We start from the raw sequence: 25,186 nt of genomic DNA, 5'->3' as shown, positions 1-25,186 counted from the left end.
CTACCTTTTGTCTCTTCCTCAGTACGAAAGAAACAATCATGTTGCTCCTGAACACCTTTCTCTTCTGGAAGAGGCAACAGGGTAGCTGGATTTAAGGTATTACATAGTTTGATATGCACGTGACTAGCCAAAAGTGTCAGCTCGTATCCAGTTAAACGAGCAAGATGCTGCGTTTTTGTTCTGTTTAGCAAAGTATCTACTGCATGTGGCACCATAACAATGAGAGTATTATCTAGCACCACTCCAGCAGACTGTCGAATAGACATTGCTGCTGCTGCTGTCGCTTTGAGACAACTAGGCAATGCTTTGGCTACTGGATCTAACGTAGCCGAGAAATAGGCACATGGCCGCTGTTTGTTTCCAAATCGTTGCGTTAAAACTGACAACGCACAACCTTCTCTTTCGTGAACGTAGAGCGTAAAAGATTTACTGTAATCAGGAGTACCTAGTACAGGAGCAGAACACAAAGCAGCACGTAAATCAGTAAAACTCCTCTGACACTCGTCAGTCCATGGAAGGGGCTGAGGCGTATCTTTCAAAGTGAGTGCCAACAAAGGTTTAGCCAACAGAGAGAAGTTAGGGATCCACTGCCTACAATAGGAAGTAATGCCCAGAAAGGCACGTACCTCTCTTTGTGTGGATGGCACAGACATTTGTGCAATAGTTTGGATACGTTCTAGGGTTAATCGTCTTCCCTCCTTGGATAAGAGATGACCCAAGTAGGTAACCTCTTGGCGAACATACTGTAGCTTAGAAGGTGAAACCTGATGATTAAGATCGGATAAGTGTCGCAACAATGCAACCGTCACATTCTTACATATATCCTCTGAATCAGCAGCGATTAGCAAATCGTCCATGTACTGAATGAGAGCAGCACCAGACGGCAAAGAAAAAGCATCGAGATGACATTTCAGAGCTTGACTATAAATAGAGGGACTTTCACAATAGCCTTGAGGTGCGCGCTTGAACCGGAAGCTTCGGCCTCCAAGAGAGAAGCCAAAAATATCCCTACTCTCTTCGGCGATGGGAATACTAAAGAAAGCATTTTTCAGATCGATAACAGAAAACCAAACTGCTGTAGAAGGTATCATCGTCAACAGCGCAGTGATATCTGGGACAACAGGAAACTGTGGTACAACAATTTTGTTTACCTCCCGAAGATCAATTACAAAGCGATAAACAGGAGGTTGAGAAGGATCAGTGCGTTTAAGAACAGGGAGAATAGGGCTATTACATATGTTACCTCTCGTTTCCTCAACCACATCTTTACGAATTAGGTCATGAATGATTTCCAAAAGCTCTTTTTCACCTTCAATGGAAATTCTATATTGAGGAACATGTGGCAATTCAAACTTGGGCTTGAGAGTGACAACATATGGTGGAATTTCAAGACAACCAACATCATTTGGACCCGTAGCCCAAAGCGTTGTAGGAAGAGAGAGCAATTCAGGAGGAAATTGATCTTTAGACAAGTACATTGGAGAAATCAGTTTCTGTCCCAAAGTGAGATATACACCAGAAGGAGGACAATATATTGTTGCATGCAATCTTTTCAATAGATCCAAGCCCAATAAATTCCCACCGCAACCATTCGTTAAGAGAAGCGGAACTTCTAAATCATAAGGGCCCATTGAAATGGGCAAAGGGCAAGAAACCGGATTATGAACTGGGGCGCCAGAAAAACCTACAGATACATTCGTTAAGCCAGACACAGGTGCCCCAGGGAGTTTTGAATGAATGATAGAACTTCTCATTGCACCAGTATCTAAAAGAAATGGCTCTGAAACACCCATTGCAGTGACATTAACATAAGGTCCATTCTGATCTACTGGAATCGACACAACTCCCTTACTTTGTCCATGGCTGTCCTAGTTAGCATGAAGACTCTCATTCCCGTCTTCAATGTAATAATCCTCATTGTAATACTGTGTAGACCGAGCGTTTTGCCGATCAAAGTAGTTCACGGAACTAGAGGGAGGAAGGGAACGCTGTTCTTGGGTCAATATACCTCGACCTCTACCTCTGTTTGCTGACTGGAGACCAGCACGACCTCGTGGAGCAGATAGTGTCCCATTTCGCTGCAATAAAACCGGACAACTATTCTTGAAATGACCTTCCTCTCTACAATAGGCACATTGATTAGGACCTAGCAAAGGTCGCGGAATATATGGCTCAGGCTTTTGATACACCCTCTGAAACTGCGGAGGCTGTTGAAACTGGGGCTGAGCATAACGAGGTGGATAAGCCTGTTGCAAGAGAACCTTAGTTTTCAATTCTGTAGTCTTTTTCTCTTGCTTATCTTTTTCTTCTTTATCTCTATTTTCATAAAATTGAGCAGTAGCCAATATCTGAGCTGAAGAAGAAACAGCCCATGAACTTTCGGAGTCTTTCAACTTATGCGATAGTTCGGGAAGCAAATTAAATACGAACTTATCTACAAATAACCGCTGTCCACCCTCCGTAGTCATATCCTGACCACTGTGATCAATGCATGTCTCCTCGAAACGAGTGAAGAAATCAGAGACACTCTCATCTTTCTTCTGTTTACACGCGGCTAGTTTATCCCAGTTAACTCTCAAGGCAGGCATTATCGTTTTCATTAATGTAATAATCCTACCAGGGAGTTCTGAAATCAAAGCATCAGGCTTCGCACCACCCACTTGGTCTCTATCTGCGGCAATTATAGCATCCCAGTTTCCACCTAATTCATGGGCATGATTCTCTTTACGAATCCTAGCCCATAATGCTTGTGGAACTACATTCCCCATCAACATATCGATATCTGCTAAATTCATGATGCAGGCTTCAACAGATTGTGACAATTCTTTATAATAACTTGCAGGGTTTTGTACGAGGATCCGGTAGAGACTGTTTAAGGGCCAAAACTTCAGATCTTTTCCAGGGGACATGTACCCATATTCGCTGAAAGTGAGCAGGAACAACTGGATTTGCACCTGCTGCTGGGACCTCTTCTCTCCATACCGGAGGAACCTCTCTCGTTGGGTAATTTTTCAGTGTCAACCTAACTGAGGGATCGGAATCCAGAAAAGTCTCTGAGGTAAATAAGGTTCTATAGGAAACGAGTGTCTTTACAGCGTCCTCAACCTTAGAACCCACAATGAGTCCCTTATCAAAATCAGCCTGAATATCTAACAGACCCTGAGGAACCGAACCCAAGTCCATATCCTCCCAACCTTTAATAAGAGTATCACACATAGCATTGAAAACATATCTCTGTGTAGGCGCATTCCACTGTGAGAAGGTAGGCAAAATGTCGGGTACACTATACCGAGGACCCTTCTCAATCCATTTGCGAGCGAGAAAGTCCAACTTTTCTCGTTCTTCGGAAGCTGGGAACTGACTACGAGACTGTCTTCGAGAAAAAGCCGGAGACACATTTAATGCCTCAAAGAAAGGTGATAAAAGACCAGAGACCGTTTCTGTGAGTTGTTTACGCATAGATGGAGAATTGGACATAAGAATAGGGGACAAGGTATTAGGCGAACTAACGGAAGGGAAATCAGTAATTACCGGAGGAGCGGAAGGCGTAGAAGATGAAGGTAAAGGAGTCGAGAGCAAAGCTGGCGAAGGTGGTAATACTTGAGGGGGCAAATGTGGAAGAGCCGGAGCAGGCAGAGGCGCAACTGGCGGCTGAACAGGCTGTAACAACGGGGGTGCATTAGCACCTTGTACATAGGGCGGAGGCAATCTCAATAGGTGAGACATCAAGGGATCTTCTTCTAAATCCTTTCTTTTATCAGAGGGGCAAGCTGGCAACATCGGATAGCATTTATCTATCGCCATACGATGCTGTCTCTCTGAAATTTCCATCGCATTATCAACTTCATCATCTTTGAATTGCTGAGCAGCCTGTATAATTGTCATACTCTGTGCTTTCTTATCTCGTTTTTCTTGCTTAATTTTTCTCTGTTTGGCTTCCTTAGGCCAAAGGCGGAAAGAGTCAAACATTGCCGGCCGGGCTTTTCGTTTGAATAAAATAGCTTCCAAATTATCTAGTATGTCAGGCTCAAAGCTACCATTTTCTGGCCATTTTAAAACACCATCATTCTTTGTGTATCGGATCCATGCCTCGTTAAAGGCAATGGGGCCAACACCATGTTTAGAATAGAGCTCATAAGTGGGATTTCCAACCGAAGGAATCGAACAAGAGTCCTCCAGCCGGGAATCCCTATTACAACCAAAACAACAAAGTTTCCCAAACTTAGTCAGACCAGGCATCTCGTGATTTCACCGGACTGTTCACAAACATCAAGGGGGTTAAATACTTAACACAGCACAAATGTACTTACCCCTCGGCTTCGGTTATTGCAATACCCGAATCAAAGAACCTAAGAACCTAAGAACCAAAGAACCAAAGAACCAAAGAACCAAAGAACCTAAGGACCAAAGAACCAAAGAACCAAATGTGGGAGTGACCCACCAATACTTAAACTGAGATGTCTTCTTACACCATCAGAGGCCCCGTCTATCGTCTCGCTTTACCATACATCATCGAAAGAGGGCCAAGGCAGGGCAGCAGTCAGGGCAGCAGTCGTCAGTAGCCGTCAGGAAGGAGTAACCGCGCTGCAAAAGACCTTCGGACCACTTTCAACATACAGGGGTCGCTTGACGTGGCTCGCGATTCCACCAGAATTTTCTTGCGGGGTTCCTCACGACCTTCAGGCAGAACCACTACCTCTGAAGCCGCCCTACGTTGGGCGCCAGTTGAAGAACCAGAACCTTTTTGGACCTGGCGGGGCAGGGTACGCCTTAATCTCCTGGGTTCTCCTGCTTCAGCTAACAGAGACACGGGGACACTCTGTCGGCGTAAAAGATCAGATTTTATTAGCTGCAGCTAGTACAGTTGTCCTCGAAGTACACACGGTATGTTCTCAGGAGACTGGCACTTCACTCCTTGGCGCACAATCTTTTATAGTACATAGATAACATATACATTAACAAAGAACACACCTAAAACATACATAGAGGACCAATAAGGTAAAGGTAAAGACGGAACGTGTCCAATCGGAAAGGTTGGAAAACAAGGATATCGAGTAACTCAAAGAAGCCTCTCCTCCAACGGTGTTTGCTATCCCTCCCACAGGTTAAAGTATTAACATGTCTGTAACTGACTTGCAGGTGGTGAGATACGTTCGTGTGTTCTGGAGGACAGTTGTGAAACAAGAGAATACGAGCGGAGGACAGCGAAGGCCAGAAGATAAGATAAAGTCAGGAGAGAATAGTGTGAACCAACAGATAGTTAAGACAGGGATTAGAGGAACCAGACAGGGATTAGTGTGCTCGGCCCGTCTCTAACACCAGCTTCGTAAACAGAGGCACAAGGCTATTTTGACACAATATTGCAGGAAAAGCTGAAAAGACTTAGTTCGTCGTGCTGCCCGAGTGAGGGCAACACAAAATGGCGGCAGAGCACAAAATGGCGGGTCGATTCGATCGTGATCGAAAATCGAATTTCCTCAGCAGGGCTCCTTGGTGTCTCCTGGGATGTGGCAGGAATGGGGGTGGTTGTTGGCACAGATGGTCCTGAACCAGGTTCTGCGGGGGCTTGGACACCAGAGGGTCCAGGTCAGTCGGGGTCATCCGCGGAGTGTTGAGTGGCGTCGCTGCCGGTGGGATCAAGTTCCTCCCGAGCCTGTGACTGTGATTCTTCCCCCCCATTGTTGGGGGGATATTCCTCACGTTGCCCTGTGTGTGAGAGACAGACAATGTTAATGCTGTTTCATGCAACATGCATGTTTCATACACATTCAAGTTGGCACTGTTCCTCCAGGTAGTTGTATGTGCCTAGCATTCTCCTCAATGTTCACTTGTGGATTGGTAAGTTGCGGGGGACAGATTGATATGTTCTCATGAGTCTTTGAGATGTCGATTTGTGGCTTGGATGCTTCTTCGGCTATGTATTGGTCTTGTTGTGTTGCATGTCCATTGTGACAGTGGGTAAATTCATTGCCTGTCCTGGTGGTGTCTGCTTGTGTAAGGGGTGTGTGTGACAGGGCCTGCTGGTGGGTGCAGTGTGATTTGGCAGTGGGGCTCCCAGGTGATGTAGCTGTCCCCCCATGGAGCATGCTGCCATGACAGTGAGTGTGAGTTCCTGTCCTAGATATCTGACCTTGTTGTCTTGGTGTTTGTGTTGGCACTGGTCACAGGAGGGCCTTGTGCTGCCTACACCCAGGCCGAGTGTGAGCTATCTTGTCAGTACTTTCCCAATCCCTGTGCATTGCGTACGGTGCATGGGTATGTAGCTGGGCCATATGGGTTGGTGCTTCATGTAGCAAGGGACGTAGCATGGCCTTGCTTTGTCAATGGGGCATACACATGTTATTGGCATTAGCGTAGTTTTTGTGTGTGGTTCTGGCCGGTGATGGCTTGAGGGTAGTTGGGTGCATTTGGTGTAGTTGGGGTGTGGATGGCATTACCCCCATGTTACGTAAGTTGTTTGTGTACTCACCAGGCTCTGCAACTCCTTGGAGTCCATGTACTCCCACCGGCGGAAGCATGGCCATCACCTTCTCCTCCCAGGGATGGTAATGTACTGGTCTGCGGGGCGCACCACCTCCAGTGATGTTGCTCTGGGCGTAGTCCTCATTCATTTTGCGCTTGACCGCCCTCCGCAGATCGTACCACCTGGCTTGGCATTCATTCCTGGTCCTTCTGATGGGTGCAACAGCATTCACCCTATCGACGATCCTCTGCCACAGGCGTGATTTTTCAGCTATGCTGGTCTGTCTGACCAATGTTCCAAACAGCTGTGGCTCGACTCTGATGACTTCATTGACAAGGATCTCCAGCTCCTCCCTTGTGAACTTTGGTCTGTGGGCATGGTGTGGGGTGAGAGTGTGGATGGTTGTGGGTGTGTGGGTCTGAATGTGACGGTGTGGGTGTGAATGTGTAGAGGGGGTATGTGTGAAGGAGGTTGTGTGAAGGTGTATATGGTAAGGTGGATGGGTGCAATTGTTGGTGTGTGCTCTGTAGCTGCAGTGAGTCTGTTGCAAAGGCTCATGGTTTGTGTGTGTGAGCCCTTTTTATTGGTCCATTTGTGGGTGTGGCTCAGTTTGAATTTTTGGTGGGTGTGTCATAAGAGGTGGTTGTGAGTTTGCCCCTCTGTTTGCCTGTTTGGATGTGTCCAGGTGAGTCCTTTCCATTTTTTGTGCAGTGTAGACGTGTTTTGTGGTGTTGTGCGAGTCGAATAGGCCTCCCTTGTGCTGTTTTCCAGTGTCCGTGGTTCAGTACGGTACAGGGGTACGAGTCGTACAGACACACGGCCCCATGTGTTGTGTATGTACGGGGCGTAGGCCGCCATTGCTATGTACGGTGCGTACACCGCCATCGCTATGTACGGTGCGTACACCGCCATTGCTTATGTACGGTGCGTAGGCCGCCATCGCTATGTACGGTGCGTACACCGCCATCGCTATGTACGGTGCGTACACCGCCATCGCTTATGTACTGTGCGTACACTGCCATCGCTATGTACGGTGTGTACACCGCCATCGCTATGTACGGTGCGTACACCGCCATCGCTATGTACAGTGCGTACACCGACATTGCTATGTACGGTGCGTACACCGCCATCGCTATGTACGGTGCGTACACCGCCATCGCTTATGTACGGTGCGTACACCGACATTGCTATATACGGTGCGTACATCGCCATCGCTTATGTACGGTGCGTACACCGACATTGCTACTGTACGGTGCGTACACAGACATTGCATTTGTACAAGTCATTCCCCGTGTACGGGACGGGCGTTTTCCGTACAAATCGTAAATCGGTAAGCCGGTCCGGATCGTACTTGTATGCTCGGACTGTGTTTTTACGATTCGTACGGAAAAGTGTCCGGGTCCGTCTCGTAAAACTTTTCCCGCTACGATTCGTATGGATCGGGCCGATCTGTATGTACTTTTTCCCGTACAAATCGTACTTCACGGGTCGGACGTGACTTGTACGATTCGTACGAAAAAAAATACGGATTAGAGTTGTACGGCAAAAAAAAATACAGGATCGGAATCGGTCCCTAAATTGCGTGTATTTACGCGTGTTTGTAAGTGATTTGTTGCTAACAAGTCAGCTTGTAGTGAACGCAGGATTTCTGTGTGTTCCTGTGTCCAATCTTTGATTTTGAAATCAGGTTTGATTAGTTCATAGAGGTTTAACCCTTTTGGCGTAATTTAGAATGTAAGTTCTTCCAAAATTCAGGAAACCTAGAATCGACTGTAAGGTTTTCAGCGTTTTTGAAGGTTGGAGCAGCGCACACTTTTCTAAAAAGTTCGCTGCCAGGCTTTTGCCTTCACTTGAAAGTTCATATCCTAGGAAAAGGACATTGAGATGGGCAATTCTTGATTTCTTGAAATTAAATTTGTAGCCCTCAGAGGCGAAGCCCAGTATAATGGTGTTCACCCTGTTCAAGTGCCTATCCAGGTCATCGTCTGTCAGATAGATATCATCGACATATGACAATGCCTCGTCATCATAAATTTGTAGTAACTCTGTCACTCTTGCTGAGAATAACCCCGGGCTGTTCTTGAACTCTTGTGGGAGTCGACAGAAATGACGCTGGGTCTCCATTATTGGGAAAGCTGTCAAGTACCTACTTTCAGGTGCTATATTTTGACAAAAGAAACCATTTGAAATATCCAATGTGGTTTTAAAATTTTTGTACGCACAATGTTATTCATTAATGCTGTACTGTGTGCATTTTGCACTGCAAGTGTCTTAGAACAAGTGTTCAGGTATCTGTAATCCAAAACTAGACGATATGTGTTGTTGGGTTTGGAAACAGGAAACAAAGGATTGTTCATTGATGAGGTGCATGTTTCAATCACCCCTTGGTATTCAAGTTGATCTAAGATCTCCCTGACCTGTTTTTTAGCTTCTTGCTTAATTGGGTACTGGCTTTGCACAGTAGGTTGGCATTTTAATTGGATTTTATGGTGAGGTGAGTCCTCATCCCATCCTACATGATTTTTGTATAATGCTGGGGCCTGGGCTACTGCCCATTTCCTGGCATAAGTATATTTTAAATGTATAGGAACATGGTTGGAGAAGGCTGGTATAATGATATGTGGGCACTCCCTGCCCTGTGGGCACTCCCTGACAAATTCCGGTGGCCAGTCTTTTTCTGCTAGAAGTATATCATAAAAACTTGAAAGTTTCTCCCAAAAGAGTGCTTTCACTTTTCTTGGTATGTCTCCTTCCATCCGGAGTGATATTTCATATAACTTTTGTGGAGAACTAACCCTGGTGTCTACAGTTTCAACTGTTATATACTCATTCAAGTCCACTGTCTCCAGAAGTTCCTTCAGGTTCTGGCGAGCTATTGTTACTTCTGCTGCACTGTCCAGCATTGTCTGAGCCCATTCTCCGTTCTTGAGTTGTGTCCTCAGGATTTTCGGCATGTCTGATCTTCAGACCTGCTACCTTTTTCTTAGTGAATTGAGGTTTTGGTTTGTTTTTCTGAACGTGCTGATCGTCTCTGGACTTCATACGTTCTTCTTTGTGATTTGACCTTCCTCTTCTTTCGGATGTCTGTGAAGATGTTTGAAAGGTACAAGAGGAACGTGTATCAGTATCTTGATACCTGCCAGGTTTTTTCAAATTATCCCTATTCCTGAGGTTATACCTCCTTTCAGAGGGCTCCTTTTGAGGCGACCTACCTCGGGAATGAGAACGTTTCTCTTTTGAAAATTGTTTTTTGTTTTCCCACTCCTTTTTAGAAGATATAGGATTGTTTTTAACTGAGTCTTTTTCATGACCCTCAGACAGTTGTGGTTTAACTGGTTTCCCACCTAAACTGTCTTTGCCTAATTCTTCATAGGATTATTCTATTATACTGGGTAGTTCATGTTGATGTTCTGTTACATCAAATTCCCTTAGTTTCTGGCTGATCGCCACTGATGCTGCCTCCTCTTTTATATTAGATAATATTATTGTTGAGACCTGGTCAAAGTTTTTCAGTAATTTCATACCTAAGTTCAGAGCAGGCTCTGCCCGGTATTAATTTCAAATTTGTTTCAGAACATCAAGTATTACCACAATAGACGGAACACCATGTGTTTTAGTATAGATGGCAGCAAAGATTGTGCTCCAAGTGGTGCAGTCTTCCCGATGTGGTATGATCCCCATTGGTAAACAGATTGTTAGGATTCTGTGTTTCTCATAAGGGCTAGAATTGGGAAATACTGCTTCCATTTGAGTAATTTTTTGAGCTATCCAGAATGGAATTTGTTCACCTTTTGTGGGCATTTTACCCATGACTGCGTGTAAAGTCTGTGGAGTAATTTTTAGTGTATTCCCCTGATGAGGGGTCTGATTTGGAATGGTTATTGGTGGTTGGACTGTGAAAGTCCGCATCACATATTGTACTAACTGTCTGTAAATTTGTATTAACTCTTTTAGGTGAGTGAGTAATTCATCGTCTGACATTGTTTCAATGTCAGGATGTGGTGTGTAGCCGGCTAAAATCGGCCATGTTGCTCCTGGTCTACCTAGTGGACCGAGCTTGGTCATGTGTTTGTAATGTTTTGGGGCGCCTTTAAGCCAGAGTTGGTGCTCCTGGTATGTGAGTGAGTAAAGTAAAGTAAGTAAGTAAAGTAAATACTTTATTGTATAGTTAATAAAAATGATTACAAAATATAAATACGACGATATGTTAAAACACAAAGAATTTACATTACTGTAAAGGTAAAAACAAATGTCATTCTACTGTAAGGAATAACATGATCCAAATTCAACAATTTGCTAATGTTTTTTGCTTTTTCTCAAAATGTTCAATGAATTTAATTGTCCTGCAAATGAATTGTGGGTCTACTGTACATAAGGTTTGTATGACAGTGGACCGACATGTACGTATTCCATGTTCCTTGAACTTGGTTTTCAACCAATTCCGACGTTCCTGTATGAGAACCGGGCAAATACAAATTAGGTGGATAAAGTCTTGTCTTGCTGCGCCACATAACCCGCACCCTTCACTTTCTTGGGGCTTCCACTTTGGATGCTCGGCATTAGTTGGCAGATTACCCAACCTTATATTGAGGTATTTGCGTTTGATAAAAGTCGAAAATGCAAGGTCCAAGAAGAGCGCCGGCACTAGTTTTTTGTAAGAATGAATTGTCATCCAGGCATGTGACCGGTGGCTAAAAGCTATTTTGTCGTACAACAATGAGTGTCTAATGGCTGCCTTCCTAACCAACTGTTTGAATGAAGGTACTGGGAGCTTAGTTTCCCAGAGGCCAGCCAAATTTGTTGACTCTATTGACGTTTTAAGATACTTGCCGTGATTTGAGTTTGGATTTATGGTGATTGTTTCCCACATGGCTCGATAGAGCATGATCTCTTGGTTCATCCAGACATCGTACCAGAATTTTATGGTCTCGTACTTTCTCAACAGCACTTGAGATTTCAGGCCGAATTCCAGTCTTACTTGGGCCGGTGATGCGTTACTTAGTAGCGCAAAGACATACTTATAGATTTTCATTTGCACTTTATCCAAAAGTTGTGCACTCTTGCCATGATGCAGTATGCTCCCGTAAGCTATCGTTGGGATTAGTTTAGCTTTCATTATTGTTAGCAGAGGCGAAACCAAGGGACCTTTAAGTTCAGTTGCTAGGCTCATAAAGGCATGCATTAAGGCCATGCCCTTCTTTTCCATGCTGGTGAATTGTGCCTGGAAATTAAGACGCTTGTCCAACAGTATCCCAAGATACTTGTAGCTTCCAACCGCTTCCAGTTTGACGTTTTCTATTAAAAAGGTTGGTGATAATTTATGGGGTCGGGTTATGACCATGGTGTTTGTTTTCGTGCTATTTATTTCTAGCATGTTCTGCTTTGTGTAACGGGTCAACTCCTGTAGACGGCGTTGCAGACCTATTCTTGTCTAGCTTAGCAGGACCACATCGTCGGCATAGGATAAATGTGTTACATAAAGCATGCCCAGCCGGGGAGGATGTGCGTTGATCAGGTCAAGGCTTACTGTTAGGTCGCCATGAATAAATTGAAGAGATGGGGAGCCAACACACAGCCTTGCTTTAATCGGTCAAAGGTGTGGATCTTCCTAGTTAGCCTTTGCCCATTGTTAATTTTTACCTGCATCCAGGTGTTACTATACAGGTCGATAATCGGCATTAGGATTGATTCCGGTAGACCCTGCTGCTTCAATTTGGCCCATAGTAAATTCCTATTAACACGGTCGAAGGCCGCCTTAAAATCGACGAAACAGGTATATAGTTCCCGATGGTTATGTAAACTATTCTCGCCAATCAAGCACAGCGCCATTGCATTAGCCATTGTACCTGTTCCGCGACGAAACCCTGTCTGGTTTAACAGGATCTTACAGTTCGTGTTCGACCATTGTGCTAAATCAGCTAGCACCAGGGAAGCATAATATTTTGCCTCTGCATCGATCAGGGCAATTAAGCGATAGTTTGTTGGATTTTTGCGGTCTCCGCCTTTATAGATGGGGTTTATGATGGCACCCCTCCAACTTTCCGGGACCCGACCTGAGTTGCTGATTGTCCGGAACAGGAGGTTGAATTTGCATGCCCAGAACTCGGGGTCCTCTTTATAGATCGCCTGCGGGATGCCATTTGGCCCTGGTGCGCTCTCTTGCTTGCCTTTCTTAATTATAGATGATATTCGTCGATCGTCAGCTGACCACATTGATCGATCCAGGCTCTCCTGGCTGTTGGACATGCCATTAGGGCTGAGAGCAGGCTTGCTTTCCTGTACCATATTTTTTGAGAATTCGGATACCGTTGTAGCCATCATGACCTGATACTCCACTGGCTTTACCGAGAATGTATCAACTATGTGCTGAGCCCAAACATTTTCAGGGATGCATGTCATGCTTATGGGTTGTGCTGTTCTATTGATGGAGTTGACTTGCATCAAGAACGCCCTGGAGTCTGCTTTTTTTGTGTTATACACCAATTTAGCCCAAAAGTCATTGGTTGTATTCCTTTTTTCCATCCATACTAGCTTTTTATATTGTTTCCTTATCAACCGAACTTCTTGCCAGATGCCTTGGTTCGTCCTTGAGCCCTGTATCGGTCTTGTGAGCTTTTGAAGATTTTTCTTCATAGCTAGAGTAGTTATTGAGAGTTTGGTTTTGGTCGTAGGACTGCTCTGCCTCTTTGCCTTACTGCTGGATCTTGGTAATGTTTCCAGGAAATTAGTCCAGGTTTTTTAACATAGATCCTTCTCTGCCATGACTGTTTGTAGTAAGTTCTTAGCATCCAACGCTATTTGAGGTAATGTGATGCTTGTCCACTGTAACCGCTTCAGATTAATTGTTGAGAGTTGACCTGGTATGGCTGGAGCATTTGCATACCTGGGGGAACTTAGTTTCATCTCAATGTGTTGCATAGAGTGATCGCTGTCCAGAGAGCTGATTATTTGGAATTTTTTGACTAGACTCAGCAGAGGCAAGGTTACTAATGTATAATCCAGGATGGAATTTGTATTGTAACCTATGTATGTGGGAGCAGGGGGTTTATCATGCATGGATCTTCCATTTATTACCCGTAAACCGAGTCGTTCCAGGTCCCACACCAATTGTTTGCCCACTTTGTCTCTCTTCAGGACCGGTATGACCTCCTGGGATTCAACTTTCCACATTTCATTTGCCACGGAGATGTTGTCCTCTTCCTCCGATTGATCTAAAAGATTGGAGTTAAAGTCACCCGTAGCAATAATCTCCCAACTTGGGTGGTCAAGACGGATGGAAGTTACAACGTTAACAAGACGTTTGAACAGGTCTTTTTTTTGCTGTTTTTTTGGGTGGGCATATATGTTAATTAAGACCATTGTTCTTGCCACGCATTTTATTATACTCTCCAGCTTAATAATTTGCATGTCCGTTGCTGATATAGGCATATGCGAGGCATTTATCTTTAATGCAGTGGATACGTAAATAGATAAACCCCCCCTTGCGCGGCCGTAGCGCTGGGAACGCATCGCGCTTTCATGGAAACATAATCTTCCTGGTACATCGATTGGCTCCTTTGACCACATTTCCTGCAGCGCTATGATGTCATATTGGTCCCAGGCAGCTGTCTTTGTACTATGGCTTAGGATGTTTTTTGCTCCTGCGATGTTCCAGGAGAGCAATTTTATTCCATTTTCTTCAATTTTACCTGCCTCGCAATAGGTTCAATTACCATTAATGCTCAATAACTGTCTCTGGTGATTATTAATTGTGGTTTCGGCCCCCCTGGCACCGTGTAATATTGAGCGGGTGGTCGGGTTGTATGGTCTTCTCTTTTCCTACATCTTCTTAGCAGGGGTGACGGGTAGCCCTTTTTTGTTTGTTCTTTCAGAGAAATTCCCCACTCTTCAAATGTATTCACTTCTGTGAGAATGTTTTCTGCTACTTCTAAATTCCTCCAGGTAGCAAGTGTGCCTTCCCTGGGCACGTTGTCTCCTAATGTGACGAATTCAATTGATAGTAGGTCCGCGGATGTTAAGTGGCTTAGGCTTGGGATGGTTGATATGAGGTGGAGAATGTTCCCTCGATTTAGGTAATCTTAAGTGCCTTGAGGCTCGTAGTTGGGAATAAAAAGTATCTTCCCTGCTGTAACTATTTGCATCTCTGAGGGTGTTTTACTACTGATCTGGGCCTTTTCATTATTAGCAAATTTCTAATCATCGTGACCCTTTGCCTTGAGGTGGAGGTATTGCGCTATTTGATTATACGCATCATTCGGAGTTGGTACTGGTGGCCTGATTGTCGTGGCTTTTACCTCCCGGTCTATTCTGTTGGGTCCTGCCTGTTCATGGTGGTACCTACTGGTTGTAATTACTGGTCCTGGGGGTGGTTTTATCCTTTCCACATTTGCATTCTCTTTTGTTACTTGCATACCATTGGTGCCAGTGTATATCGTGAGTTGCAGTTGATCATTCAAGTGTCTATCTGCCTTTGTTCTTATTTGCCTATGAGTATTTTGGTCAATTTTTCCCAGGGTTTGAGGGTCAGAAGATATGGTGACACTTTTCCCTGTGGTTACATTGGTGCTTGGTAATGTGACACGAATGGCAGGGACCTTTTTTTGATTTTTGTTCATGTCTTTGAATACTGCCCAATGGGGTCTCTGATTGCTTGGTTCATAGCTGTTTGTTTGCTCTGACCTCTTTATGCAGTGGCTTTCATCTTCAAAACTAGTGCGCCCTATTTGATTTAGGGGTGTCTCAGTTTGTTGGGGTTCGTCCAACAGATTATCAGAAGTTTTGTTTAATTGAATAATGACGCTGAGCCCTTGGTCCGCGCTACAGCTGGGAATGTTTGCAGCGGTTGTTGAACTCAATCGTACAATGTTACTAAGGTTCCCTGCTTCTGAGGTTTTTTCGGGGGCAACCCCCGCTGTTTGTGACGATTTTTTCGATGTTTTCACTTGTGGTGTAGCCTTGGGGCTTATCCATGATCGTGTTTGACTATTCTCTCGATCTTTCCAGTTTTTATGTTCCGTTTCTTTCCTGAGTGATGGATTATGTTTCCCCTCTGTGGCGTTGGATTCAAGTTTTGGTTTCGTTTTTACCTGACTAAAAATAGGATAAGTGACCAGCGTCTGTTTATTGGCAGGTGGGCAGTTTAACAGCTGATTTCTGTTTTTCCTTGCCCGTTTTTTTTGCCTCTTAGTTAGGTGTTTCTGGTCATTTTGATTTTTCACCCCATCTCGGCTAGGTGATTCTAGTCCTAGTAGTTTGTGACCGTTGTTTTGTACATTGAGGGATATTGCGCCAGCTGTTTTCGGTTCCTCTATTTTATCGTCCGGTTTCATTGGCAGCTTGTGCTGTGGGGTTTGTCCCACTGTTATTTGCCTTTCTGGTCCATTTGGTTGGTCTGCGTGTTCGTTTTGTATACTCTTGTAATTCTCAAAAGAGATGAGATCACATCCAGTTGGTGTGTTGTTGTCACTGTGATTAGCGTATTTGCATTCCTGCAGTATATCTTTAAGTATTGATGGCAAATTATTTAATTTATCCAATATTGGGTGGCAGGTACAAGACTGGGATCGTGCCCATGGTCCGGTCTGATCCTTGATGATGTCAAAAATGCTGGCCATGTCGTCTAGCTTTTTATTTATGTTAGCGATGTATTCCGCCATTGTACTCATAAGGTGTATCTGGATGTCGAGTTTATCCGACTGCATGTTAAGGGTTTTAATAGAGGTTTCCAATATGCACCCTAGTGTGCTGTGCAATGTGATTATGGATTCCAAATTATCACCGATGTCATTTCCTCTTTTTTGCCGGTGTCGGTCTCCTTCGTTGCAGCCCGATTAGTGTCCATGTAGAGATTGCTTTATGGATGTTAAATCATTACGTTGCACTTTTTGTTGTTACCACATCTGGGGCAGCTGAAACACTTGAGATCTCTATGATTGAAGGTTCTGTTTGAGTACCAATGTGAGTCACGTGTGGTGAGTCTGTCAGTATAATAATGTCCACCTCTTGGTTCGTTCCACTGGATGTATCGACTATGTTTTTGCTTAGCAACTCATGTGATGGAGTAGTTTTTATACCCCAGCCAGTTGCCGTTGCTCCTTAATTCATCCTTTCAGTATTGATTACTTTGTTGGGTTTTTTTTGTCACTCTGAGTTCCTTTCGGTTATTTCCTGGGCCTCATTTTCGGAAGTGATTGATTTAATAGGGATTTTCGATCCCTCCTGGGTACTTTCAATTGTAAGGTTGTCCGCGCAAACTTCTTGTGTCATGGTACTTCCTTTATTATGGCTAGGTACTTGGGGCATCCAACAGAGGTTTAAGTCCTTTATCTTTATCCTCTCTATAGATTTGATCAATACTGGGCTCATGTTTTGGTCCAGTCTAGGGGTTGAGTGGCTATATGAAGGCACCTTGTGTGCCGATTCGTACATACTTGTGTTCGAATTGTAGGAGACTTCGTTGCTGGGATGGGCCGAGTGGCTTCCCGTTATTAATTGCTCTTGGTATATGGCATTTGTTGATAATTCTGGTGTTGATATAATTTTGTCACCTTTATACTCTTTATTGTTGGGGGAACAACTTATTATGTGTCCTTCATGCTGGCAGTCCGTGGTCTTAATTGATCCTGTGAAGGTTGTTAGTGATTTCTCCTGTCGCTGCCCTTGAATAATGTAGTGTTTTTTATTGTCCTTTTTATTATCCTTGTGCACCTGAGCTTGAAACTGAAAAATGTTTTTCACAAGAGTGGCATTTGTGCGCTTGTGTGTCTCTTCTGTTCCATTTGCCCCATCGTCATTCGTGTTTTGGGCATTTCGAGGGGTCCATGGTGCGGTTGATCCTGCTGGCCTTATTTCAATTTTTTTAGGTGACATTGGTTTTTGTAATCCTGTAGGCGTATTTGCCATTGCGTATACTGCCGTTGCTGGGTCTTTCAAAAAGGCAAATCTGCCGGTGTGGTTCATGCTACTAAAAATTGGATATACCGGTGAGATTAGTAGTGCAGGTGGGCTTCCCTTAGCTGGGCTAGCGGGAGATTTGGTCTTGGCTTTAGCTTTTGTCCTTGCATTCTTAGGTGGGTTTGTTCGTGTTCTCTCCGACCTCATTCCCTTTTTTTTTTTTTTTAATTTTGTTTTTCCCTTGCTGTCTCCGCTGTGCTTCCCGCTCCACCTCCCAAACCTGCCTGTATCCTCAATCGGAACAGTTGCCGTCAGGGGGATTGTGAGATAGCAAGATACTATTGCGGTGTGTGGCCGAAAGTCTGGTCTCACTCTGTTGACGGGAAAATGGGTAGGCACTTATAGGATGTCCTTATAGAAAGTTGCTTTTTTTTTTGCAGTTATTGCCACTTGCGCCTATGGCGCAAAAAAAAACAGGACAGGAGTAAAAACTGTTCTAGACAGTTTTGTATAATACCCAGCCAGGACCGTCCTTTGTAAAAAAGTATTTTATAAATAAATAATCAGAGAAAAGCACAACACCCCATAAGGACTTCAAATCCGGGAAAGACTCTTGTTTCGTCACTTGCCTGCTTGATGTTGGTATTTCTGTAGTGAGTGTTTGATCTGGATCCTTCATGCGGCTCCTGCCTTGCGGAGCTCCTTGATGATCTTGTGGCTTTTCACCGCCTTCAATATTAGTTTTTTTTTTTTTTTGCTTTATGATTCCCGGTCCACTTGGTCCACTTCTCCAGTTGTTCCAATTGCTGCTCACCACCTGATCCTCCTCCACAGGATCCTCCTCAGGATCAATGCCTCTTGCTGTCCGCCGCCGCTACAGGGAAGAAGCCAGCCGGAACCGACTGCTCGAACTCCCGCTTCCTCCACACACTTGGCACCAACCCAACCACCGCTGAACGGAGCGGAAAGAGCGGCACCGGCGGGACCAGGAGCTGGATCGGGAGAGGGCTCCGCGGCAATGCCCGTGGAATCAGCAGAGGCACCGCGGCTCAAGAGCGGGACCGGGAGAAGGCACCGCGGTTCCACGGCGTGAGCAATTCAGCGTCTTCCCTGCTTCCCGTCTTCCTGCTCATTCGCTCGCTCGCTCGTTTGCTCTGCAATCGACTGGTCAGCGGGCCCTGATTCACACTACAGAATGGTTTCAAGGCCTGGTATGTGAGTGGAATGTCAATATCCTCGAAGGGAATGTATTCCTCAGGTGGTTCATCTTCTTTGAAGAAGTGAAAAAATGTTGTTACTGGATTTGATTCTGGGAATGGAATCCATGAAAAGAATACCTCTGTCTGAAAAGATTCATGTGCCTCTATCACAAAAACTGCTCTACCACCTCTTGGTGTTAGGCCATGTTTTATACGTTTTAGAGTGATGGCTCTCCTTAAATTTGGATGGATGTTTATAACACCCTCATCGGTTTCATTTAAACCTGTAGTATTAAAGGCTGCTACGACTTGGTCAGCCGCAGACTTTGTATTTTCCCGTTTTGGGACATTGTTTTTTGAAAAATGCAGTACAAAGTTTCAAGGAAACAAAGATAATGTGCACAACATTTTGGAACACTGTATCCTTCAACGTTGAATAAACCAATCAGCTAATACATAGGATTCTCGTCCTACTCAGCTATGGCGGATATTATCCCTACCCACTCCAGACGTCTCATGGAGTATTATGAGTAGGGGTCTCTGAGACAAGCACGACTGGGGTTACTTCAGTACCTAGCGTTAAATTAGTGCCTTACCAAACGTTGGGCGCCATGCAGTGTAGTTCCTATTACCCTTATAGGCTCTGCGCATTGGAATAATATACACTATAGTTTTTGCATAGGACTAAGGTCCGTATGCTCCTATCGAGTACATTAAACTTAATTACTTTGTGTGCCAGCTAACTCAGAGGTCACTAGAAACTTCTCGAATGAACAAGAAGGGATTAGTTTCTGACAACCGCATAAACATGACAACTTTGTTTCCCTTAGAATCGGAACACGTCTCAGAATCGTGGAAACAATAGATAACAGTTTCACTCAGTCAATCGTGCATGCTTAGTTTCTCCAGAGTTACACAGAAATAGATAGATGGGCGTTTCAATAAAAGGTTTTATTGAACAGTCTTGTTTCTCGTGTAAGAGATATGAGCTGGTACGTTCATTAGACAGAAAGCAATATATAATACGCACAGTGTAAGCAGTAAGAAGAAATAATACGGCAATAGCATTGTCTTTTAGCTATGACAACTATTCATATATACATACATAAATAACACAGGCTAAAAAGTGAATACTCGTCTGATGCTTCTAAATAGTCCTACCCTCGTGTACCTAACCGAAGTGTAGTGCGAGGTAAGAAATAGGTGCTGTTTTCTAGAGTATGGTATATACTAAGCTTAGTATGCCAAAAGTCCCTCTAGGTTCTAGTCGGCTCCATACCTTTAGAATGAGCGAGGTGGGAATCTCTATCCAGGTCTCAAACTCTAACACCCCACGAAGGGAGTCAGAACACTGGAAGATGGATTCTCTGCGAGCAGGGCTGACAGCGTCTTGTCAGTGCGTCAGGCCGGGATGGTCTCTTCCGAACTTGCCATGGCGAACCGTGCAGTCAAGTCGTGCTGAGTCGTGCCGTGGTTAGCCACGGTAAAGGAAGGCATATATTTATACCTGGAAGGTGCTTAGGAATGCTAGCATTGACGTAAAGTCGGGCAGAGGCAGACGTCATGGATGAACCCCTAAGGAATAGTAGTTCATGCATAATAGATGAGTTCTTGGAGAAATCAATAATCCTAGCTAGGGAAAGTCCAGTTCGGCTTAAGGGTCTGGTTTCTAAGAACTTGTTGTGACGTGGGATGGACAAATGTAGGTGACCATGCCTGTATTTGGTTAGCATGGCTAATGCCTAAATAAGGGCTGGGATTCTATGCCTAAATAAGGGCAAAGCGAGTTGTGCCTATATGAGGACATGATTCAGGGAAACCTATATACGGGTATCTAAATCGAAACACAACACCTCACCCCACACAAACACACTCACCTCAGCCACATTTTTTTTATTTTTGGTGTTGAGCACAAGCGCAACCCCACAGGACTGCAATCAGTGTTTCGATGATACCAGTTAGCAGCTGCGTTGTGGTGCGGTTTGCCACCACAGCAAACGGTGTTGTAGAGCAACTTTGAGTTTAATGAATGCACGCTACTGCGTGCGGGGTGGCCCATTCTTACAAAATGATATATAAAATAACACTGCAGGTAAAGAAAATTTCAACTAGGTTAATCAATGTAAGCACTATAATATTTGTGATGTATGATAAAAACTGCAGTTCCCCTTGAGCATGCTCATGGACCGGGCACACCAGCTTCTTTCTTTCCTTTGTTATGCCATATTGAAGTGACCTTGAAGCTGAACCTGGGTGGCGTATCGCTCACCAGGAATGGCTGGTCGTACCTGTATTGAGTATGCTGCATGGCAATGTCCCTTCGCTCAATAGCTTTACATGTTGCGTTTCTGTTTGTTTTAGTTGTCAGTAGTGGAAATGAAGCAGAAGCAGCCAGAACTCAGTTCCAGGACTAAAACCCCCAGCGGGAACGGAGTTCCGGTAGTAAACTCTGCTTAATGTTGTGTCTTGTTCCCTGTAAATGCTACATGGGGTGGGATTTCAGTTCAGGTGCGGTTCTGTCTCTGTTAACCTGAGTGGTTGTCCCCTCCTCTCTCACTCAGCCATGTGTAAGGCAATGATTTGGCATCCGGTGGTCACATGACTGCTATGCTTGCAACACACTGCACATCAGCACACATTATGGTGGAAACTTAAATAAATGGTGTCTTTCACTTCATTGCATCAGTGCATGCATTACGAATGCCATGCTGCCCACCTTCTGTCGTCAATTGAGTTGAAAATGCCAACCTGTATATTTTGGTGATAGTATAACGTTTTTTCCAATCCTATGCCAGATAGTTTGTTCTAAATGACCACGTGCAGAGCAGGAAAATCAGAAATGCTTTGGAATAGTCTTACTATTCACCATGTTTTTGTAGCAGTTAAACCCTTGCCTTGTAGCAATGCGGCTGCCATTCTCATGGTGAATGTTGTCCATTTCCACCACTGTTTGTTTACTGTCTGTTTACCAAGAGAAACACTGCAGTTTCATTCTTAATAGATCGCCTGGCTTTCTGGTAGGTCCTCAAGGTGCTACTTATAACTTTGTAGAACTTGAGTGTTCTTCCCAACCCTTAATTCTTCCAGCAGCCCAGGCTAGTTGGAGTTAGCTAGTTGTATTCTGTTAATCTAGCAATCTGTAGCCGTTAGAAGACCTCCTAAGGAGGGTTCCAAAGCGTGGCTTGACATAGTACGACTGGTCTTCACCCCGTCAGCATTTCAGCCATACCAACCTATTGGAGAATCATCCCAATTCTCCAAGTAGACCAGTTGTTGCCCTTAGATGTTGTTGCCAATGAAGTAAAAACAATGGGCATGTGTCATCATCATAAATGTATGGACAAAACCATAGGGCTCTATTTGAATTCTGTAAACATAGGATTCCATCAAACATCCTTAGCCAAATGTTCAGTCAAAAACAAGGGTTTACATTACCCGTAGATAGTTGAGCATCTATAAACCGTGCACATCTACGGTTTGTCCATCACCATAAACATAGGGATGCTCTGAACCAAACTTGAATTCTAAAGCAAACCATTTGGGCTGAAAACATGTAAAGTGATAAGTAATTTTATCCACCACTGGTCATCCTTTCCCATAGTGTTTCATCTGTTTCCAAGTGACTTCAAGTCATGATCCAGTCCTGGTTTCTCAGTTGTCCGCTTTTCTACCTTCATTCCACCATTCCATTGTTCTTGTTTAATGTTTAGCTTTGGTTTTCTCAGATCAATGTTAAGATTGCCATTTGTCAACCTATAGGAAAACTTTACTTTGCTTTTGTTATCCCAGCACTTACAATTCTCATCACTCTGGACCTACTCCTGCCTTCTGTACACATCTACCTCGTTGCTTGTACTTGCATGAACCTACCCCAGCATGATCCTTTGCAGACACCATAACATGCATCACAAAGCCCATTCAAGCTCTACAACACACAACGCGAATATTAAGGTAGCCGCATGCTGCAACTCAAATCACCTCTAACAAAGCATTCATGAACCCAACACCTAGCACCTGGCTACATCCAGTATCATGCCATGACTGCTGCCCAGCACTCCACCTAGGGTCGCGCTGTGCTGGTACCAACACTTATGTATATACGTACATCCATACAGCTATACTGTGCTGGGCCGTGTGCAACACAGGCACATTGTCTACTGCCTAACACACACAGATCACATATAAAGATCACCATCACACCTTACACCCTGAAGATCTGTGAAACATTGCACATTTTCAGAAAACAGGAACCTGCCTCTGAGAATGTCATGAAAATGTGTATTTTTTAGTTTTTTTGGCCCAGTCTGAAAATGTTAGGTGAGAGTCTTGTGACACCACAAACTCCAGACAGCTCTGCAAGCATACACCAGCAACAGACGTGTGTGATACAAATATTAGAAAAATATCATAACAGTTTGAATGTGCATCAAGGTTTCTTTTCATTTATATGTTTTCTTCGTTAGAGGTTAATTTAGCAGCCTTTTTGAATGCTGACGAGCATTGGTGTCTCTCTTTTCTACTGATCAGTAACATTTGCTTTCACTGACACTGGCACTGTTTACTATCCTGAGCTTTTATGGAACAGCCTAATGCACTGGGTGCTGTGGTCTTTCATTGCTACCATTACACTAATTAAACTAAACCCCTGATAAAAAAAGTCAGCTATTGAAAAGCCCCGAACTGGTACTATGCTGACCTGTAGGAGAGTAGGGTCTGCTATCCTATGGTCACCCCAAATTTTTGCTTTTTGCTTCACTGGTTTTTGACATATTGAGGCTGTGGGCCTGCCAATCAGACCCCCAGCCTGCTGTTCTCTCTACTAAATTAAAACTATGCACCCTAGGTGCATAACCAATTGGAAGTGGATCACCCTGTCAGCCCCTGTACCAGTGTACACTAGGTACCCAGGGCATTGGTGTACCCAAGGCCTGCCAGGGGCTGCAGCATGTATTATGCCACCCCAGGCTTGGCCTAACGATTTGACACAACTGGCTGATCACTCAGCTGGGGTAAGTTGGTGTAATCACCTCTTACTTAGGTGTAGTATACCTATACCTAACCTTAAATGGGACACCTGGTAACCTATAAGTCACTCCTATAGCAGGCCTTAACAATCCTGAGGGCAGAGTGCTTGGTTCCATGTGAGATGGTGCTCTGGCATGAGCTGAGCCTGTCTGCAGTGGTCGGAACAACTTCCTTCTACTGTTTCCAGATATCGTCATACCATATACTCTTAAGTGCATTATGAACCTCGCGGTTAAATGCTATCTTTGGTTTGGCTTTATCAAAACATGTCGAGTAAGGTGTCATACGAATTGGAATACTAACCCCTCGCCAATTCTGGCGACGGGGCTAGCATTCCACCCTTCTAGAGGGACACGACATGTACAGTACCTGAAACCCGGGTAAAATCAGACATAGCCTCAGCTCCACAAAATGGATGCTGCCACCACAGACACAAGTCTGCCCTCCTGCTGCTGGGAGTCCTTCCAGCTTGGGAGGTGTGGACAAAGGGTTTCCTGCCAGGGGAGGTGCGTGCACCACCCCAGACAGGATTTTGTGTATTGGTCAGGTAGGGCTTGAAAGAAACCAGACATGCCTGTGGCTCACAAGGAGCCTCGGTGCATATGCCAGTTCAAACCGGTCCTGGGGCACACCAGTCCCGGGCCTGGGGCGAGCTGGACAAAGGATTGGGGGTGTAACCACCCCCCTTCCTGGTCCCACCCATAGGGAGGGACCTAGCAGGTTGTCCGGCCCCTAGAATCCGCTTAAAGGTAGGAGCTGTGTCCTAAGACTTCAGACATCCTGGAATCAACTTGAAACTAAGAAGAAGACGGGAACTTCGACATTCTGCTGCACAGAAGACTGAAGAAAATCTCCCCTGTGGTCAGGGAGTGACCACCTTGCTAACGCAAGCACCATCCAGCGAATCACCGTCTGCTTTGCCGCCGCCTCCCGCCGGAGCCCGAGCCCAGAGACTGACAAGACCTGGACCTCCAGACCTCTCACCGCCCGATCCACAGTCCCTGCAAAGAGGAGACCCGTGGAGGCACCGAGACACGTGGAGCCAGCCATCTTGGAACGACTACGACAAGCTGACAAGTGCAACAACCGAGGCTCCCTCCAAGTTGTGCTTTGGGTCCTGAGAAGCCCAACCCTCGAGCAGCATCTGCACCAAAGGTGAGCCCTCCAGCATCTCCACGATCTGCGTGGGGCCCTTCTGCATTTTGCCACTCGACGCGCCTAACCGGTTGCTGGCCCGCTGGCTAGTGGCCATCTTGGCGACGAAATCTACGACAAACACCGCTGGTCTGGTTGCTCCAGACTGGCCCTTGCTCCCCTCCAAAGGAGCAATCCCTCTGACCTTGCTGGTCAGAACCAACAGCTGATTTCCGAATCCTCCTGCAATTGCTTTTGCCAAGGCTTGTTTGCTTCGATCAAGTCGCCGACACCGCCGACAGCGAGAGCCTGCGTGGGACAGCTCGTGAGCCGACTCCTGGACGTCGTCGACCTTCAGGGACCACGTGGCTGCGGAGACAAGCTACCCCTCATCACCTGTTTGCACCCGACATCGCCTGGTACCCACCTGGTGCCACGCTGGTCACTGGCTAGTGACTGTGAACACTGTCCC

General features: G+C 45.0%; 1 pseudogene; it reads left to right on the top strand.

Annotated features, from left to right (window-relative positions):
* Positions 1–25,186, top strand: part of LOC146871938 (voltage-gated inwardly rectifying potassium channel KCNH6-like) — a 267,790-nt pseudogene that overhangs the window by 74,478 nt on the left and 168,126 nt on the right.

Source organism: Triturus cristatus, chromosome 1_1, assembly GCF_964204655.1.
Source record: "Triturus cristatus chromosome 1_1, aTriCri1.1, whole genome shotgun sequence".
Classification (NCBI taxonomy): Eukaryota; Metazoa; Chordata; class Amphibia; order Caudata; family Salamandridae; genus Triturus; species Triturus cristatus.
This window is presented reverse-complemented; position numbering and strand designations above follow the sequence as displayed.